The 8,103-nt window shown below is 33.6% G+C and overlaps 1 pseudogene; it reads left to right on the top strand.

The window, feature by feature from the left end:
• The first annotated feature begins 1,532 nt into the window (after nt 1–1,532).
• Nucleotides 1,533–7,626, top strand: LOC108320328 (heat shock 70 kDa protein, mitochondrial-like; annotated as a pseudogene).
• Nucleotides 7,627–8,103: the final 477 nt, after the last annotated feature.

Raw genomic sequence — 8,103 nt, 5'->3', positions numbered from 1 at the left:
TTAATCCAAACAAAGACATTTCTACAAGAAAGAGAGAAGTGAGTATTTTTTTTAACATGTTAATAAGATTTCCCTCCTTAGTTACTTATTTTTTTATTTATAAGAGTTTAATTCTTAACTTTATGTAAAGAGACTAAATTTATTACATTACCATTCCTTCCAATGATTTTGTTAGATTCTTATCAAACTGGTAATTTATTGAAGAACTTTTATCATGTTTCTTTTTTTAGTTCAACGTATTAAATAACTTTAGTTATATGTTTTTTTGTTTTTCATTTCTTTATCCTCTCATTTCTTATTTTTATTATATATATATATATATATATATATATATATATATATATATATATATATATATATATTATTTGATTTCAAATATGTGTATTCACTATCATTTTCCTTCAGTATATAAGATACATTTGACTATTTTTAACCAAGTCATTGTTAAGTTTTTTTTTAAATATTGAGTACTTAAAATATTTTTCAATTGAATTACAATTTTTCTTTACTAAACAACATGATTGTTATTTTGTAAATCACCTTCCTTAGTTGTCTCTCCATAGTATTTGGTGTTAATATTAAATCACGTAGTTTTATAGGTAACAACAAATAACTTTTATTATTAAACAAGAACCAAAAGAAACAAAGAACAAAGCAAAACGTAGGGAAATTGTGGAAGTTCTCCAAAGAAATTTATAGTATATGTTACAAAAGGTTTTTTTATTCTTATGTTTATATATAAATCAAAATCATTATTCGAATAGGATTTTGTATTCCAAATGTCCACAACTTTATGTCATTTAAATTTCTTAGTTTTTTTTTTTGTGTAAGACAACCTTAATTCCATGATCTCAAACTTAGTTTTATAAAATTTACACACAACTTTAATCCACTTTTATTGTACATTTTTACATGATCCTATTTTTTTTTAATATTTATTTTAATTTACTTTATCCAACAATAAAAATCAAGTTCGATAGTAAGTAATTTAATATTAATACAAAATATCATGTGAAAAGAACTAAATTATGACAAATTAAGATAATAACCCATTGTCCCACTAAAAATAATTACAATAAAACACAGTTGAAAATAGAAAACTTTCAACAAAACTAAAAAAAATTAATAAAATTTATTTAAAAGTATTAAACCGTATCAAAGTTAAACTTAATTAAGCCTATAATAAAATAAATAACAGAAGAAAAATGAATTTGATATGTTATTTTTGTGTTACGTGAAACAGCTGTTGTAACCGCTTTCTGTTACTCACCACACCACTACATAAATTCCTCTAGCTGTCTGTCTGTAATATTCAATTCAACTTAGTTATATCATTTACCACCTTATTCAGGTTCTTCTTCTCTCTTTAGACATCATTACATGATATCAAGAGCTGATTTTGCGCTCTTTCATGGCCTCTGTTGCCTCATCTTCCGCTGCCACTGTTCCTCCCACATCTCCATCGATCACAATGGCTCCGCGTTTTGCTTTTTCTCTTCACAAGTTCAACACTCGGATTGCATTAAAGTTAGATGAAGATAATTTTCTTCTTTGGCACCGTCCAAGGCTTGAATCTTGGGCACTTCTTGGATGATTCTTCAATCCCACCCGTTCATATCACTGATACCGCCACTGCCTCCCTTTCTTTCAATCCTCAGTATCTCTTCTATCAACAACAAGATCGTCTTCTTGTGGCGTGGTCACTGGCTTCGATGTCACGAACCGAACTCTACTCTGCAGATGATATCGAGAGTCTTTTACTCTCTCAAGAAGAGAGGTTTCATAAACATCGCTGCAAATGCTAAAACCCTGACTTTGTTTCATAAACATCGCTCCAAAAGATTTAAAATGACAGAGGCAGACACGAAAGATGTTGGTTTGGAGTGTAACTTTGCATTTGCATTCGACAACATCAATTTCTCCGACTGAATTCTCAACATTGAGGTTATACCCGACCCCCATTTCAGCCGCTCCCAACATTGTTGTTCTCTCTCTACCGTAGCAATTGCAAGAGAAGCAGACTCGGTGTTATGAAAGCTACCATCCAATCAAACATTTCAATTCTACTTTCGTTTCTTAAATTGAACTCTCCAGGTCTAGGAATAAACTCAAATTTCCCACATTGTCATATCTGTTGTTTCTGAGGTATCCCAAATGCTAGAAGTTCTTCAGTTGGTTTTCAACTTGTTAATTTGGTTTGATAAGTCCCTGACAAATTCAGATGCTTCCCTTTATCAGGCTTTATGTCCTCTTGCAGCACGAGGAAACGGAAAATTGTAATTTACCAGATGCTGAGGAAGCTATAGCAATTACTGAGGCGTCACCGTGGTTCTGTTTCTTTTTCAAAAGATTCAATAGCTTGGATTATTATTGTTATCAAGTCCCTCCCTAGTGCTTCAAGAACCCGCTATTTATTTCCTGACAAATCATTTGGTGTTGTTGGTTCCGTCTCGTGTCTTAAATGCTAAATATAATTCAATGTACAAATATTTACATGCATTTGTCTTCTGCTAATATGAATCTTGACCAAGGTAGTTAAAATTGGAATTTTACATTAAAAGCCTAAATGTCCATATTTGCAATGCCAAAGGTGCACGAAGTATTAGTAACAGCATTGAAGCACGTTGATGATATTCGTGCAACTGTATATTTGATTTGATTTGAGGGCGTAGAACATGTATATTTGACTTGAGGACATGTTCACTTCCATGATTAATCCTCTCTCTAAATGATACACCTTTCATCTTTCACGGTAAAATATTTAATCCCTTCAACTGCAAATGCACAAAAACAAGTTAAAATTTGTGAGTTCTTTCTGTGTTTCGGAAGTGCTTCCTGACTACCTTCATGGGTTGTGATCTGATAATTTATGGATGCTTTCAGTGATAACCATGATGGAATAATCATACACATTACTGATTGAAAATGAATATCTCCATCTGCAAACTGGATTTGTGCTGTAAAAATGTTGTGCAGTGTGAATTTAACTTTCAGCTTGTGATACAGTTCTTATGATTACTGTATTACTTTTGTAGGTGATGAAGTTTCTCATGGAAATGATTCATTATTTGAGATGAGTTGGTCAAAAGTTCTAAGAGTTAGGACCGTACATGTAAGTTTCCAATTCTTGCAGCAAAAGGTCCCTTCTTTTATCAGGTATGTTACTTTACTACGCCTAGTGCTGCTTTTCTACTTAATTTCCTCTGTTACCAATAATGCTTTTTAGTTCTTGAGGTTGTTCCCATGTACTCCTACACTCAGATGACTCATTGCTTAAATTATTCCTGTAGTTGTTTTCAAAAGTGATGAGTCTAAGCAACAAAATGACTGGTGAGTTTAGAATAATATTAAGATTTAATTAAGTTTTAAGTATTTTAAATTGTATCTTTATCGAATTGTTTTATTCTAAAAGTTTTATGTCTTGTAATTAAGTTATTTTTAAGTTAATGTGTTTTTTTGTTAATAAGTGTCATAAATGTAATTATCATCTTATTTATTATTTTATGCGTGTTAAATTTTTTTTTTTATGATTAACATAAAAATAATGTAAACAACAAGTGACGTGATTTTTCTTTTATCTCATAAAAAATATATTGGATAATGAAATTATTATCTTGTCTAATCACATTTATATATTTTCAATCACTAATATATTTTTAATATAAAAATGATTCACAGTTTTATATTACCACAGTGTTATATTATATTAGTTGTAAAGTTTTACATTTCATTTTAACACATAGGAAAGATACGAAAAAGTATTAAAACTACATTACTTAATTAACATAAAAACTAAAATTAAATGAAAACAATTCAATTAACTCAATATTCGTTAGTTTTACTCTGTAGCATTATCATTGCAACTCAATTGAAATGAACCAAACACAGTCTTTATAAACGGTCTTATTATTCTTTATTTTCTTCATTTCATTTTTTAAGAGATAATGAAATAGAAAATTATTATGATGTTTGATTAAAAAATTATGGATTAAAAAATTTAATACGTACCCCCAACACCACCAGAAAAATACTGTTTTTCTGTGGTATCTTTAATCAATGACCGTTATAACCGGTGGGCCGTTGCACACGTGTCAGGTAGATGTTGGTTTTCAGTTTACCCTTGTCTTTTTTTATGTAAATTATTTATTAATCTAAATAAAAAGAAGTTGTTATGTTTTGTGGGCCGGGTTGATTATTGGAACGGGCTACCTTGTGGGCCTGAGACTTATAAAGGGTATATTGGACATTTGAGATTGGCATATATTATGGTTACCCGCCAAAACAATCGAACATTCTGACTGAGAGTTCGAGTGGTTAAATTTCAATCTCTGCATGGGAAATTGAAGAAGGAAAGTGAAGGATAATGAGTACTAACGTTATTGTGTACTTTTTAGTATCTACTGTAATACTATCTTCCACCTTTGTAGAATCAAGAACACTGTACCCTTTCGAAGATCCTCCTTTTCGGCAACAACTCAATCTCAGCCCCTCAAGTGCACCTTCTTCTCTGGTGCCGGCGGTGTTCGTCATCGGAGACTCCTCCGTCGATTGCAGAACCAACAATTTTCTTGGAACCTTCGCACGTGCCGATCATCTTCCTTACCCAAGAGATTTCGACACCCACCAACCCACCGGAAGATTATCCAACGGAAGGATCCCTGTCGATTAACTTGGTGAATAAAGATCCTTTCTTTATTTCTCACAGCCTTCTAATTCACGCATGTGTTATTTTCCCTTTCCCGTGCTTGATTCTTTTTTGTTGAAATAAATTGAATGTTATTTCTGGTGTTGTAAAATTAAATGTTATTAGATTAATTTATTTCTGATAATTTTTGCATGTCTGGGGCTTCCCTTTGTGCCTGGTTATCTTGGACAGACGGGTAAATTATGCTTCTGCTGGCGCTGGCATCATTCTCTCTAGTGTCTCTGAATTGGTTTGTTTCATTCAATTTTCTCCGATTCATGTTCTTTCCTATTAATCATGATCACGCAATTCAGAACATGTTATAAGTTTAAATTCTAATATATAAATTTATTCAGGGTCAGCATATCTCGGCAATTACAGACATGCTTTCAGCATTTCGATGACAACTGATGAGTACCCATTTAAAAAATACACCTGGATATTTTAAAATTGTAGTTATCTTAAAATTCACGGATAGATGCGGATACCTGTAAACAAATATATATATATTTAATATATTTTTAAAATAAAATTTAAATAAAACTTATATAATATAATAAAATTAAATTTTAATTTTAATTAAATTTAATCTAATAAAATATAATTTAATTTATTTTATTTTTAATTCAATTTAATTAAGGGTTAAATATGTTTTTAATTTCTAAATTATCAAGCAAATTTGTTTTTAGTCCTTTTTTCAAATTAAGTTACATTTTGATCCTTCTGTTTAAGGAAATCATAACTTTTGTCTTCCATGGCGTTAAAAATAAACTGAGGTGACTAACGGTAGTATATCAGGTCATTTTTTTTTACAGTGGTGAATTTTTTCCCAGTCCTCTCCCCCCTCTCCCTCCGACTCTATCCTCTCTCCCTCCGACTCTATCACTGTCATCTCTGGCACCACCTCCGACGCCTCCGTCGTGATCGTGAGCCGCCCCTTCCTTCCCACAGCCGTCCCTGGAGCCCCGGATCTTGAAGTCCTTCACCTCCACTACTGTGAAACTCAACTCCTGCCTATAAGATAACAGTATGCTGTGACTCTGTCAATGTTTCATTGCTTTCCTACTTTTCTTTACAAAGCTTCATTGCATGAGGATTATACTAAAGTGTGTAGGAATGAACATATTTTATATTTTGTTTCTAACATCTTCTATATAAGTAACTGTGTGTTGAGAAAATAATATTTAGTACGCTAATAGGCATAGTAAATTCTCTGTGAACAAAAGTAATCTCAATGCTATAATTATGCAGAAAGATGTTCTAAAAGTTTGATGGTTTATTTATAAACCCGGCATAGTACCCAAATGGGATTAAAATCCTAAAACTATATATTTGGGTCCATTGGTTTTCTGTTATAATTTGGAAATAGTTGCTTGTGTAGTCCTATTATTTGCATTTATTTAAGCAATAATTTAATTATGCAGACTCGTGAAATTTTGTTTTTTTTAATGGAACATTGATTGTGCAGTTGACGGGAAGCACTAAGCCCGCATATGTAGCTCAGATCTTGTTTGGCTCGACCATTCAGGTGCGATTAGTTGTTATGGTTTTGTAATAATCCTCCTCATTAGGTGTTTCGATCAAAATTATTCACTGTGGTTTTTCATCTTCACTACAGTTCAAGACCTGCTGGAAATTATGTCATTGGTATTGATTTAGGTACAACTAATTCATGTGTTTCCGTCATGGAAGGAAAGGTAACAGTAATGTGTGTTCACTTTTGGATTGTTTGTTTGTGTATGTATGCTGTTTGTGCTGACTCAAGATATATCTTTTCAGAACCCCAAAGTTATTGAGAATTCTGAGGGTGCTAGAACAACACCGTCTATGGTTGCTTTTAACCAGAAAGGGGAGCTGCTTGTTGGTACCCCAGCCAAACGTCAAGCTGTAACTAACCCGACAAACACTGTCTTTGGTACCAAGCGTTTGATCGGTAGACGATTTGATGATCCTCAAACACAAAAGGAGAGGAAAATGGTTCCGTTAAAGATTGTTAAGACTCCAAATGGTGATGCGTGGGTTGAGGCTAATGGACAACAGTATTCTCCTAGCCAAATTGGTGCTTTTGTTCTCACCAAGATGAAGGAAACAACATAAGCTTATCTTGGAAAGTCAGTTACGAAGGCGGTAATTACTGTACCGGCTTATTTCAATGATGCTCAAAGGCAGGCAACAAAAGATGCTGGTAGAATTACAGGTCTTGATATGCAGAGAATTATCAATGAAGCCACTGCTGCTGCACTTTCATACGGAATGAACAACAAGGAGGGTCTCATTGCTGTTTTTGACCTTGGAGGTGGAATATTTGATGTATCCATCTTAGAAATTTCGAATGGCGTGTTTGAGGTATGCTGATTTGTCTCTTCTACGTCTTTCATTCCTTCTTAACCTGTCAAAATTAATAATAGGACGAGATTGTACTGACATCATCAAGGTGAAAGCAACAAATGGTGATACTTTCTTGGGAGGAGAGGATTTTGACAATGCCTTGTTGGATTTTCTGGTGAACGAATTTAAAAGAACCGAGAGTATTGATCTTTCAAAGGATAGACTTGCACTGCAGAGGCTTCGTGAAGCTGCTGAGAAAGCCAAGATAGAGTTGTCTTCAACATCTCAAACTGAGATCAACCTGTCTTTCCCTGTCTTTCATTACTGCTGATGCTTCTGGTGCTAAGCATCTAAACATAACATTGACTAGATCTAAGTTTGAGGCCTTAGTAAATAACTTGATCGAAAGGACCAAGGCTCCAGGGGACGACAATGGGAAGGAAGGGGCGGCTCAGGATCACGACAAAAATATTCGAGCTGACGCTGGAGGTGGCGTCGGAGGTGGCTGTGGTAGAGTCGGAGGGAGAGGGAAGGGAGCTGGGAAAGTGTGACTAGTGTCAACAAAAAAAATGACGTGTCACACCGCCACCTCAGTTTATTTTTAACATCGTTAATTGTTGAGGACGAAAAATTATGGTTTCTTTAAGGAGAAGGTCCAAAATGTAGCTTAGTTTGAAAGATGGACTAAAAGCAAATTCGTTTGATAGTTTAGGGACTAGAAACATATTTAACCTTTTAATTAAAAGATATATAAATTTTTTTTTAATTTTTTGGGGGTAACGAGTACCTGCGGGACTGATAGTATACTATCCGTACCCGACTCGTTTAGAAGCGGGTATTAAAATACCCGTTACCCGCGAGTAGTAAATATCTGCGATTTTACCTGCGGATACCCGTGTTCGCAGGTAAAATTGTCATCCCTAATTTGTAGCATGGTGAGGATGCTACAACCAATCTCATAAAAAATTCTGTCTTTTATATTTCTATTGGAATCAAGGACTACATTCATTACTATTTGCTCAATGTATCCAACGTCGATAATTTGTACCTACCTTGGCATTTCAACCACTTCTTGGCATCTTCACTCTAGC

The sequence above is a fragment of the Vigna angularis genome, chromosome 10, assembly GCF_016808095.1.
Source record: "Vigna angularis cultivar LongXiaoDou No.4 chromosome 10, ASM1680809v1, whole genome shotgun sequence".
In the NCBI taxonomy this organism is placed as follows: Eukaryota; Viridiplantae; Streptophyta; class Magnoliopsida; order Fabales; family Fabaceae; genus Vigna; species Vigna angularis.
Note: the sequence above shows the minus strand (reverse complement) of the source record. Positions and strands in the feature narration are given on the sequence as shown.